Source organism: Erinaceus europaeus, chromosome 21 (genome assembly GCF_950295315.1).
Source record: "Erinaceus europaeus chromosome 21, mEriEur2.1, whole genome shotgun sequence".
NCBI lineage: Eukaryota > Metazoa > Chordata > Mammalia > Eulipotyphla > Erinaceidae > Erinaceus > Erinaceus europaeus.
This window is the reverse complement of record NC_080182.1, coordinates 41,962,499-41,975,601: the sequence shown is the minus strand read 5'-3', so window position 1 is coordinate 41,975,601 and position 13,103 is coordinate 41,962,499. Positions and strand designations below refer to the sequence as shown.

At 38.9% G+C, this 13,103-nt stretch overlaps 1 long non-coding RNA gene and 1 other non-coding gene across 2 annotated transcripts in view; one reads left to right on the top strand and one right to left on the bottom strand.

Moving 5' to 3' along the window:
* Positions 1 to 870: 870 nt before the first annotated feature.
* The window catches only part of LOC132535322 (uncharacterized), a 474,613-nt gene continuing 462,380 nt past the window's right edge, over positions 871 to 13,103 (bottom strand). The window contains exon 3 of the long non-coding RNA XR_009547119.1: positions 871 to 960. This is a non-coding gene — a long non-coding RNA (uncharacterized LOC132535322). The remainder of the gene's footprint in view (positions 961 to 13,103) is intronic.
* LOC132535368 (U6 spliceosomal RNA) lies at positions 10,560 to 10,666 on the top strand. The gene has a single exon (XR_009547150.1). It is a non-coding gene; the product is annotated as a U6 spliceosomal RNA (small nuclear RNA).

Genomic DNA, 13,103 nt, shown 5'->3' with positions numbered 1-13,103 from the left:
GATTAGATGGATTTGGGATGATCCCATTCATGGACTGAAGTTGAAAAACAAGATCAGAAGGGAAAACACAAAGCAGAATTTGGACTAGAGTATTTTAATTTTAATTAATTTTAATTTAATTTTTATTTTAATTAATATACTAGAGTATATTAATTTGCACCAAAGTAAAAGACTCCAGGGTGATGAGGAGGGTTCAGGTCCTGGAATATGGTGGTGTAGGAAGACCTTGGTGGAAGGTTAGATTGTCATGTGGAAAACTGAGAAATGTTACACATATACCAACGAGAGAGAGAGAGAGAAAGAGAGAGAGAGGTAGAGAGAGAACTCAGGGCCTAACATTACCTCAGTGGACAGAGCACATTCCTTATTATGTATGAGGCTCTAGGATAGTTTTTAGCACCATGGACAGCACCAAATGGACATCCATAAATGGTAGTGCAGTGATATAGTGTTTCCCCTCTCTGTGTGTGTCTGCTGTTGTCTCTCATTTTCTTTCACCTCCACGTATATAGAATTACAAAAAAAAAAAAAATGTTGGAGACATTGCTCAGAGGACGTTTGGTTTATTTCCATTAAAAGTAAATAAGTAAAAATGCATTAACATTTCTTTTTTTAAATTTATTTTTTATTTAAGAAAGGAGACATTAACAAAACCATAGGATAGGAAGGGTACAACTCCACACAATTCCTGCCACCCAATCTCCATATCCCATCCCATCTCTATCCCTCTGGGAGCATGGACCCAGGGTCATTGTGGGTTACAGAAGGTGGAAGGTCTGGCTTATATAATTGCTTACCCACTGAACATGGACATTGACTGGTCAGTCCATACTCCCAGTCTGCCTCTCTCTTTCCCTAGTAGGGTGTGTCTCTGGGGAAGTGGAGCTCCAGGACACGTTGGTGGGGTCTTCAGTCCAGGGAAGCCTGGCCAGCATCCTGATGGCATCTGGAACCTGGTGGCTAAAAGAAAGTTAACATGCAAAGCCAAACAAATTGTTGAACAATCATGGATCCAAGGTTGGAATAGTGGAGAGGAAATGTTGGGGGGGGGTACTCACTGCAGACTCTAGTGTACTTCTGCTTTCAGATATATATTTTGCAGTAGTTTATGGATACGTGTGAACATATGCTCTCTCTCACAGAACCTGGTCTATATCTAGGTTTTGGGACTTTGTTAGAAAGTGAATCACCTCGGATGGAATTAGAGAATACTATGAAAGGAAAGGTCTCTCCCAAGTAATGAAGTTGAAGGGTTGTCATTCCACATCTGAAGTCTCTGGACACAATGAAGCATGTTAAGGTGGCAATCATTGCGCTGATTAGGTTGCAATCAGAAGATGCAGTATTATTTAATATGGATTGGGAGAGGCATACGGGAAAGTGGGCCCTATCCAAGGGTTCCAGGACTGGGGGAAGTAGAGGCTCTATAGTGGAGATGTGAGGTTCCTGCTGTCTTAGGGTTCAAAAAGACTATGGATAGTTATTGCTATCATAACATTATTTGGTAATTGGGTTAACTTTGAAAAGTCCTTTTGTTAGGGTTTGCTGTATAGTACCCAGTATCTTGTATATAGCTGTGCCATTGGTTGCTTCTGATCTACTTGGTCTAGGCTTTTGAGAGAGTCTGCATATCAATTACACAGCCTATATATTAAAAAGACTCAGTCTGTGTTTTAAAAAATTCGAGACATACAATCAATTTCCCCCCTCTCATATTAATTAACTAGTGATTTATATGACTACACTTTAATAGGAGTGTACATAAACACCATTCCCACCACCAAAAGACTGTGACCCATCCCACACACCCACCCCACCCCCCACTGGCCCCGGAAGCCACATGTCTACCCCTCACCACAGGGTTTTTACTTTGGTGCCCTACTTTCAATTTAGTCAGATCCTTCTTTCAGTTTCCCTTTCAGATCTTCTTTCTCAGCTTTTGTAGATGAGTGGGATCATCCCATAATTGTCTTTATCTTTCTGACTTAGCTGACTTAACATAATTCCTTCTAGCTCTGTCCAAGATGGGTCAGAGAAGGTGGGTTCATTGTTCTTAATAGCTGCGTAGTATTCCATTGTGTATATAGACCACAGCTTTCTCAGCCACTCATTTGTTGTTGGGCACCTGGCTGCTTCCAGGTTTTAGCTATTATGAATTGTGCTGCTATGAACATAGGGGTACACACATCTTTTTGGTTGGGTGTTATGGAGTATATCTTCAGGAGAGGAATTACTGGATCATATGGAAGGTCCATGTCTAGCCTTGTGAGAGGTCTCCAGACTGCTCTCCACAGAGGCTGGACCAATTTACATTCCCACCAGCAATGTAAAAGGGTTCCTCTGTTCCCACAGCCTCTCCAGCATTTGTTGCTGCTGTCCTTTTTGATGTATGCCATTCTCACAGGAGGGAGGTGGTATCTTAGTGTTGTCTTAATTTGCATTTCTCTGACAATCAGTGACCTGGAGCAATTTTTCATGTGTTTGTTAGCCTTTTGGATCTCCTCTGCAGTGAATGTTCTGTTTATATCCTCTGCCCATTTTTGGATGGGGTCATTTGCTTTTTTGGTGCTAAGTTTGCTGAGCTCTTTGTATATTTTGGTGATTAGTCTCTTGTCTGATGTATGGCATGTGAAGATCTTCTCCCATTCTGTGAGGGGTCTCTTTATTTGTTTAATAGTTTCTTTGGATGTGCAGAAGCTTTTCAATTTGATGTCGTCCTATCAATCTGTTTTTGCTTTACTATTCCTTGCAACTGGGTTTGTTTCATCAAAGATGTTCTTCAGGTTTAGGTGGGAAAGTGTTTTACCAATGCTTTCCTCTAAGTATTTGATTGTTTTGGGTCTAACATCCAGGTCTTTGATCCATTTGGAGTTGATTTTTGTTTCTGGCAAGATAAAGTGTTTCAGTTTCATTCTTCTGCATGTTTCAATCCAGTTTTCCCAGCACCATTCACTGAAGAGAGCCTCTATCTTCCAATTAATACTTTGGGCCTCGATATCAAAGATTAGATGTCCATAGGTGTGGGGATTTATTTCTGGGCTTTCAATTCTGTTCCACTGGTCTGTGTGCCTATTTTTGTTCCAGTACCATGCTGTTTTGATGATGATGACTTTATAATATAGTTTAAGGTCTGGGAGTGTGATGCCTCCATTTCTGTTTCTTTCCTCAAGATGGTTTTGGCAATTCTAGGTGTTTTCTGGTTCCAGATAAATGATTGTAGTGTTTGTTCTATTCTCTTAAAGAAGCTTGGTGGAACTTTGATGGGTATTGCATTAAATTTGTATACGGCTCTGGGGAGAACATTCATTTTGATGATATTTATTCTTCCAATCCATGAGCATGAGATATCTTTCCATTTCTTGGTATCAGTTTCTATTTCCTTGAGTAGTGACTCATAATTTTCAGCATACAAGTCTTTCACTTCTTTGGTCAACTTGATTCCTAGGTATTTGATTGATTTTGCTGAAACAGTAAATGGGAGTGCTTTCTGGATGTCTTCTTCTTCAGATTTAGTGTTTGCATAAAGAAATGCCACTGATGTTTGTACATTGATTTTGTAGCCTGACACCTTGCTGTATTGCCTAACAACTTCCAGTAGTTTTCTGCTGGACTCTTTAGGTTTTTCTCTGTGCAATAATTTTTGCCTGTACAACTGAGGCTCCATTTCCTCTTTCCCCTTCCCTGCTTCTGTCACAGTGTTCTAGTGACTTTTTTTTTAAGAACTTTAATTATCTTTATTTCTTTATTGGATAGAGACAGCCAGAGATGGAGAGGGTAGAGGGTGGTAGAGGGGGAGAGAGACAGAGAGACATCTGCAACATTGCTTTACCACTAGCAAAGCTTTCTGTAGGTGGGGGCCCGGGGCTCGAACCTGGGTGCTTGCACACTATAACATGTGCGCTCAACCAATTGTGCCAACACCCAGACCCATGACTTTTCCTTTTAAAAGTTTTATTTTAACCTGATTCCTGTTTTTAACAGAGTCTTTCACACCAATTAGGAAAAGAATAGAAAAGCCTGAAGTGTTCCAAGAAGAAAACATAAAATATAAAATTTGCTTTTAATATTAATATCTACTTATATTACTATTATGTCATTAAGATGATTAATAATAATGATAGCCACGATTTATTAAGCACTGATAGGAGCCAACTTTTAAAGCCACAAAGCAAAGTATGAATCATTATCCCTATTTTACAGATGAGGAAATGGAATCTGAAAAGGTCACGTAAATTTTATGCGGTCACACAGCTGTTGAGTGGCAATCCTGGATTTAATCCCAGGTCTGTGTTAACTCCAAACCCATATTCTTTTTCCTATAACATTCTGTTCTGTTGAAAAGATGAGAGGGCCCATTTTTCCTATTGTCGTAACCACATAAGTTGGAATATGTTACACACTTAATTTCCCCCCCTCTTTTTTTATCCTATATCAGAGATAACTCCAATTCAACATTCTATTTTGCCTATGCAAATCTTGTGTGTGCTTGCCATTTGTCTCTTTAATGTGATTTATATTTAATAAAACCCCATGATTCTTAAGTTTAAAATGTTTCATAAAATGTGCCCATATAACTATCACTTAATTATCATATTCAGAATTTTGATGACTGACCATTGTAATTGTAATTGCAAACTTAGTTTGGTAAATAAACTCATAATTCTTGAGATTACATAATAAGAAATAAATGGATAAATTCTGACAATCTGCTAAGCTTTAATAGCACAGCCACTGAGTACAAAAAAGGTAGAAATCTTGCTGAGGAACTACCTATGGCCTACATAAACCATAATGTCTTCCATCTCAGATGCCTCCTAAGAAAAAACAATTTTTTAATATTTCTATCTTTCATATTAATGACTTTTCAGAAACATAAAAAAAATATGTTGGGAATAGTGACACCCTCCTTAGTGGAAAAGTAACTTTCCTATTCTAAGGTAGTCAATTACTGTTATGCTAAGTAAAACAATAACAAACAAACAAACAAAGTAAATTCTATGGTAAAATTTCATCCTGAAATATTTACTCGACATATTTTTCAGTGGTCCATCATAAAATATAAAGAAATCTGGTCACATGGTTCTTGCACTCATCCATCTATGCATTCCACAAGTCACTCCAAAAAGGTCAGACATCTGTTAAGGACTTCCTATGTGCTAGAGAGTAGTGTAGATTCCAAGAGCACAGGTACAGTTATGAGTAAGAGGAAATAGAGGAGAGAAACTTCTGTCCGCAAGGAATACACAGCCCAGGACAAGGGAAGGACACACAAAGACACCTACATGTGACAGTCATCAAAGCCCCCAAGGGTTGTATTTAGGGTGAAAATAAGAGAAAAGAAAGAAATATACTGACCCTTCTTCTTCCTTGAAGATGACAGTTTCTAGTTTCTTTCATTCCTTAAGATAAATTTGCTTGGTACGGGAAAGTTTGTTCATTGTGACTGCATTCTGTTTTTCAAATAGAGATAAAGGAGTAAAAACAAGAAATAAAAACATTATTTCAGTTTAAGAATGAGTCCATATCAATTATCAATTTGTATTTTGTAGATTTAGTTAATTTGTATTTAGTCAATTTGTATTTTGTAGATTTAGTTACTCCATATCATATTTTTATTTTTCATTCAGTGCTAGGGATTGAACCCATGATCTTATATACGTAAGCCATGTGTTGTATCACTATGCCACCTCCTAATTCCTTATTCTGTTATAAACGTTCTATTCTACTTGTAAAATGGGTTATTATTCTATATACAAGAAATTCTTTCATCTTGACCCATAAACATAGCACAAGCATAACTCATGTCATGAACGAGTCTGGGGTCTCTTATTTTGAACTGATCTTCTCTGAATCATCTAAGAGATCTTCTTCCAGCTGCCATTACTGCACACAACAATGTCAGAAAGAAGAGAAAGCCCTGGGCCGGGCAGTAGTGCAGTAGGTTAAGCACACATGGAACAAAGGGCAAGGACCAGTATAAGGATCCTGGTTCAAATCCCCATCTCCCTACCTGCCAGAGGGTCGCTTCACAGGTGGTGAAGCAGGTCTGCAGGTGTCTGTCTTTCTCTCACCCTGTCTGTCTTCCCTCCTCTCTCAGTTTCTCTCTGTCCCATCCAACAATAATATCAACAACAAGGGCAATGAAAAATGGGGAAAATAATGGCCTCCAGGAGCAGTGGAATCATAGTGCAGGCACCGAAGTCCCAGTGATAACCCTGGAGGCAAAGAGAGAGACAGAAAGAGAGAGGGAGAGAGAGAGAGAGAGACAGAGAAAGAGAGAGGGAGAGAGAGAGAGACAAAGAGAGAGGGGGAGAGAGAGAGAGAAAGAGAGAGGGAGAGAGAGAGGGGGAGAGAGAGAGAGAGAGAAAGAGAAAGGGAGAGAGAAAGAGAGAGGGAGAGAGAGAGCGGGGGGGAGAGGGAGAGAGAGTGGGGGAGAGAGAAAGAGGGAGAGAGAGCAGGGGAGAGAGAGAGAGAGGGAGGGGGGAGAGAGAGAGGGAGGGGGGAGAGAGAGAGGGAGGGGGGAGAGAGAGAGGGAGGGGGAGAGAGAGAGGGGGGGAGAGAGAGAGAGAGACCATGTTTATATAATATCCTGCAAAAGTACAATGTACTTACATGGAAATTTACAAACAAATGGTAATGATGAAAAATATAAATATTGTCATTGTTGACTAGGATATAAGGGGTATTTCCACTGGATAAGTGATAGTCGTAAGACAGTTACATGTATATTTGTGATTCAAACTCTAAAATCTACTTCTGTAATTATGATGTTCTATAAGAGAACTCATACTTGTCAATTATTCAAATATATATATGATATATTCATACACATCACAGTAGATAGTATTTTTTCTTCATACTCTCTGTCTCTCTGTTCCACTTCACTCCAGCTCTCTCTTCACTTAATATCTACCCATTCACTCAGTCACTTAATAGGTATGTATTGGGTACTGACAATGAATCACACACTATACCCTAGAGACAGAGTGATGAATCAGTCATAAATTCTCTTTGGCATTTGCCTTTAAAAATATTTTAGTAAAACAGCCAAGTGTTGAGGTAATCATATCAAATAAAGTACCATTAGTAGGAGATGTTATTGAAGAAGCATGTAGTTGGTTCATCACCAGAGACATGAAATGCTCTGAAATAAAGTGTCTTAAGTTTGGAAGTAAACGGTGTGTAAAATTTTTCAGATAGCAGAGGGAGTTGAGCTAAAGAAAAGTAGAATTTGTAGGACAATCATGCAAAGTTAAGAAATACCTGTAACTTTAGTCTTGTTTAAAGTGTTCTGTTGCACAAGGTGGCAGTAGTTTGAGAACTATGCTATGACTCTCAGTGAAGAATATTTGCTATCAAATTCAGTTTGGATTTAATCTTTTCAGATGCATCTAGTGTGTGTGTGTGTGTGTGTGTGTTTCAGGAAGAATGGCAGGGGTATTATTACCTTTTCCAGCCACTTTTTATGGGCAAAAAGCAAAGGTTGATTTGAAAAGATTTTATATTTGACAGCTACATTAAATTATAGTCATTGAGCCTACAACTAGAATCAAGTATTGGATTAGGCAAGATTTATATTCATAGAATTTCATCTGGCTGTCCTCTTTACACATAGCCACAAATCCTTACAAGTACATTGGCTCAACTACAAAGGATTTTTCTGGTAAATACCATTTTAACTATGTATTCTTAACTTCAAGTCTCTCTGCTGCTTTATGCCACCTTCTTACTTGTTATATCATTTCTTTCTACATTTAATCTATTGAATATACCTTCCTTAATTTCATCTTTTTCAGCTTATTTTTATTCTTGGTATTTATTTTGTTATCCATGATACTTACTTTATTTTCATAATAGCTTGATAAAAATTTGTCTATTTCCCTTCAAGATCTTTGCTTAGACTTCCATCTTATACCAAACTACTGTGAGCTATCAGAAATAGGGTTAAAGGGTAAAAACAAGGAACCCGCAGTGATTGTAGTCATTACTATGCCTCACAGTTACCAGCTGATAAAACAAAAGCTCATCACTGAAAGATTGGTGTCACGATTCAGACTTCTGATAGTTCAGTAAACACATCTCTCACTTAAAGGAAAGTTTCTAGCATGACTAAAGTTTTTTTTTTTTTTTTTACCCTTTTGTAGTCAAAACTTTTACCTCTTTTGTAGCCAAAATGGCCTGTTTATCAGGAAAATAAAATATAAAAACAAATAGTAGAGGCCATGTATTAACACTCTGAGTCAAAAATCTTTATTATTATTATTGTGTGCATGCTTATCTTCACTAAATGTTAATGGAAAATAATGGTTGGAAGAAAAAAAGGTTTTGCCCTAGAAGTTACTGTTGCTCTTTGAAGTTATTATTATAACCCTCTAGCTAATCTTCGTTTTCTTCCTGAATGTCTTGTGCTCTCATACTATTTCTGACTCTTGCTGCTTTTGTCCCCTGAGGTAACATATTTCCCTTCTCACAGTGCTGCCATCTGTTGTTCTCTTTCCTGCAGAAGTAATCGAAAGGTCTGTGTACAGTACTGCCAACACCAGGAGGAGTGTTAGTCTACTGAGTCTGTTCCTGGCATTCAATGTCTTGCTATTAGGGCCTGAGTGGTGACACAGTTGGTTAAGCACACAACGTGCTGGGAACTGGATTCAAGCCCCCAGTCCTCACCTGCAGGGGGACAACTTTGCAACAATGAAGCAGTACTGCCGGTGTGTCTCTTTCTCCCTTTCTATCAATTTCTCTCTCTCTGTATTCAAAATAAACGTGTATCTCTATTTTACTCAGCATTCAGCTTGCATCCTCTCTTCATTCTGTGTCCCTGCCTTCGCTTCCCTGGACTTACCCATTTTACACATGACTCTTTATGACCTGAATCCATTTGACCTTCTAGTGTCAAACCCTTCAGCAGTGGACAGGTCCCTTCTCTATCTCTGACTTTATGTTTTCCAGAAAACCAGGTTTGTCTCAGTTCATCTTTTTAAGCTAGGACATGTTATTTTGGCCAGGCTGGCTTCACGGGCGGGTAACAGATGACCAGAAACACATGGCTGAGCTGAGAATGCAGTTTAATCTTTATTCACGAGCGGGCAAACAGTCCAACACCTAATCACCACACAATGTGCTCCTCCATCTTTCTCCTCCAGCAGCCGAGTCAGGAACTCAGGAAGCTCAGGAAGTACATAGGATAGGGGGCGGGGAGAAGGGAGAAGTGCGAATAGGCAAAGACTAAACCACAATCTCCCAGAGGCCAGGGGAGTGAGACCAAACCAATGTAACAGAAAAGACCATGTAAATAGACCACAATGTCAAGCAATGTAACAGAAGCAAACTAGATCCCAGAAGCAGAACTAGATGCATACCAACAAGGACATACAAATCATAGGTCTCAGGAATCCTGTTTAGAAACCACCCTGATCAAATCAGTCACGTCAAGAGGTGAGTAAGTCCTGAGTATTTCATATGGAAAGAAATTTCTTCAGCATGGAGGATGGCTTGCCAGTCACCTTAAATATATCAAAGTTCTGTTTTCCATCAAGATTGCTGCCTTACTTACATTCCTAAAACTATGATTCAGTGCAATCTCCTGGGCATTTCATATATATATATATATATATATATATATATATATATATATATATATATATATTGTGTGGATGCTTTACATATGTCTTATAAATTGAGTGTTTTATTTTTATGAAATAAAGCAATTAACACCTTTTTTTTTTTTTGAAAATGTTGTTATGACTAGGACATTTGATAATGAAACTTGAGAAAAAAAAAAAAAAAACAGACCTATCTTACCATGGCAGATATTTACAATTTTATTTCCTTTTCTAAAAAAAAAATAGTTTATTTTTAATGAGACAGAGAGAGAGAGAGAAGAATGAGACACCAGAGCATCACTTAGGGTGATGCTGGGGATTGAACCTGGGACCTCAGAGCCTTGGGTATGGAAGCCTTTTTGCATAACCACTATGCTGTCTTCCCAGCCTTAGGACTTTATTTCCTAAAGGCAAATACAGGGAGTTGCAGTCTGGGGGTGTTCTTCATTGCTTTAGGGCACTTAAAATGGGGCTGCCACACTATTAGAGAAGTTACATAGAAAATTTATGGGCAAGAGAAACACAGACTATTTAAAAAATGGAACTCAGGAGTCAGAAATATGAAGTTATACAGAAACTACTTCCTAACACTTTCCTAACCTGTTGAAAACTTTTCATCTTGGATGGATTATTTTCTTTGTCTTTTTCTTCTTGCTTCATAGGAGAGACTTATTTGAAGAAGTATTACAGTGGGTAATTTCTTCTTGTAGTAGATTTGATACAATGCATAATGTGTGAAATTCAAAATATGCCAAATACTTCACAGTTTGATCACTAAATCATTAGTCCATGACCAGCAAGGATAAGGCCCCTCTAAGAGAATTCTTTGATTGCCACAGCTGTAATTAATGAGTATTTTCCTTATGCCTCAAGGGCAATGTTCTTAGCTTTTGCATTCTACAAGGTCCATTTCCCTATTTATAGTGTAAATCTCATTTGGAAAAGTCAATGTGTCTCCTGCTCCCTTGAGCAGCACATACACTAAAACTGGGATGATACAGAGAAGATTAGCATGGCCCCTGAACAAGGATGACACACAAATGCATGAAGCAGTCTATATTTTTAATTTATTTTCTCTGCAAAAAAAAATAAAAGTCAATATGTCTCATTCAGTGTTGTCACTGAGTATTTTGATGATGCCCTCTATAATGCATTGCCCAGAATTCCCTCAAGTGACGGGCTGGGTGCTCAGTGGCTAGCAATACTGTAGACTGACATCTTTCAAGTGTCAAACCCAGTAAGTATTGTCACAATTCTTGGGAGCTGCATTGCTTTCACGGTGGATCATAGTCAATAATCAATAAAGAAAGGTCTGGCCGGGCGTTGGGCAGTAGTGCAGTGGGTTAAGCGCTGGTGGCGCAAAGCCCAAGGGCCGGCATAAGGATCCCGGTTTGAGCCCCCAGCTCCCCACCTGCAGGGGAGTCGCTTCACAGGTGGTGAAGCAGGTCTGTAGGTGTCTGTCTTTCTCTCCTCCTCTCTGTCTTTCCCTCCTCTCTCCATTTCTCTCTGTCCTATCCAACAATAATGACATCAATAACAACAACAATAAGTGCAACAATAATAAAAAACAACAAGGGCAACAAAAAGGAAAATAAATAAATATAAAAAATTAAAAAAGAGAGAAACTTCTGGCCTACATATATGACTTTGGGACACTTTGATTCTATGGGGTCATTCTATCTCTGAATCATCCAACACTGTCTCTCACAGTTCCGTTTCACTTCTTTTACACTTTCCTTCTCAGTTCCTCTCCGTTTTTCCCCACAGTCCTGATCCAGAGGACTTCCTAATAAACATTATTTACACTGACCTACAACTGAGCCTGTTTTCCAGAGAGCCCACGCTCTGACACTCAGTAAAAGGTGCTCAACATGCTTGGCAGTATAAATGTTAAGTCCCAAGTACCTAACTAATTGGACAAAACTCATTTCACAAAGTTCAGAGAATAATTGCCCTTGAAATTGCTACATACTGGGGGGGGGGGGTGTCCACCTTTTCTCCAGAGATATGTTGAGTTCAGAATTAATGCAAGGAAAGGAAACCAGAATTTAATTGAAAATCCTGGTCCATGTACTCTGTCTGAGTAATAGTGTTGTTCAGAGCTGTCAGGTCTGTCAGGTGATATTCAATCACAATGTTCTCGTCTTTCTCCTCCACAAAGGTAATCACTCAGCATTTTATCTTTTCTATAAGCTGTCATTACTTTGAAAAGACAATAAAAGTTTCACAAGGTTTCTATGTAGTGGAAAGTTTTTTTCACCTTAAGAAAAAAAGTAAAGGAGAAAGATCCTGAATTCATTTGAGCATAGAAAAGCTACTTTAGCTTTTCTGGAACTTCCATGATTTTTGAGGTATAAAATCTTTGCGAAATCTTTTCAAAATGAATAATTTATCATATTTATTTTTAAATATTCTCTATTATCTTTATTTATTGGATGAAGACAGAAAGAAATTGAGAAGGAGTGGGGGGTAGAGAGGGAGAGACAGAGAGACACCTGCAGCCCTGCTTCACCACTCACAAAGCTTTCCCCCTGCAGGTGGGGACTGAGGGCTTGAAATGGAGTCCTTAAGCACTGTAACATGTGTGCTTAACCAGGTGCTTCACCACCCGGCCCCATAAAACACTAAAAGAGGGAGTAGGGTGGTAGCGCACTGGGTTAAGTGCAGGTGGCGCAAAGCGCAAGGACCTGCATAAGGATCCCAGTTCGAGCCCCCGGCTCCCCACCAGCAGGGGAATTGCTTCATAGGCGGTGAAGCAGGTCTGCAGGTGTCTGTCTTTCTCTCCTCCTCTGTGTCTTCCCCTCCTCTCTCCATTTCTCTCTGTCCTGTCCAACGATGACATCAATAACAACAACAACAATGAAAAACAACAAGGGCAACAAAAGGGAAAATAAACTAATATAAAAAATAATAATAATAAATAAAAGAGGGTTAAGCCGTCTTGCACTAAACCCAGCTTTGAGATGCGTTCCCACCACACTGAAGGAAGCTTCAGTACTGTGGTATCTTCCCTCTCTCTCTATCTGAAAGATGTCAGCTCAGTGTAGTGAAGCCCAAGCAGCAACAACAACAAAAGGACATGACTGTTGGGGAGACGAATGCTACCATTGGATTACTGCTTGCTTGTGTTTGTTGATTAAACTCCATCTTAATCTACTTATAAGTGGTCAGTGGAGGGAGGGAATCTACATTATCATGAATTATATTCTGATTTTGATTTAGTCTATACAGTTGCTGATGGTGTATTAAGTATCATGAACAGAAACATCTCACCCTTTATTACAAATACATAATCTACCTGCAGTTTTAATAGAGTTTCTCAGCTGTGGACAGCTGAGGATATTGTTTACATGTCCTGTGATTTTATAATCCTAAATATAAGATGTGTGAGGCATCTCCTTATGAGAATGCCAGTAGTCATGTCTGTCAGCATGAAAGTTCCCTGCCACAAAGGGGAGTCTTTGTTTGCCTTTTTGAAAATGTTTTTACACCAGGCTGTGG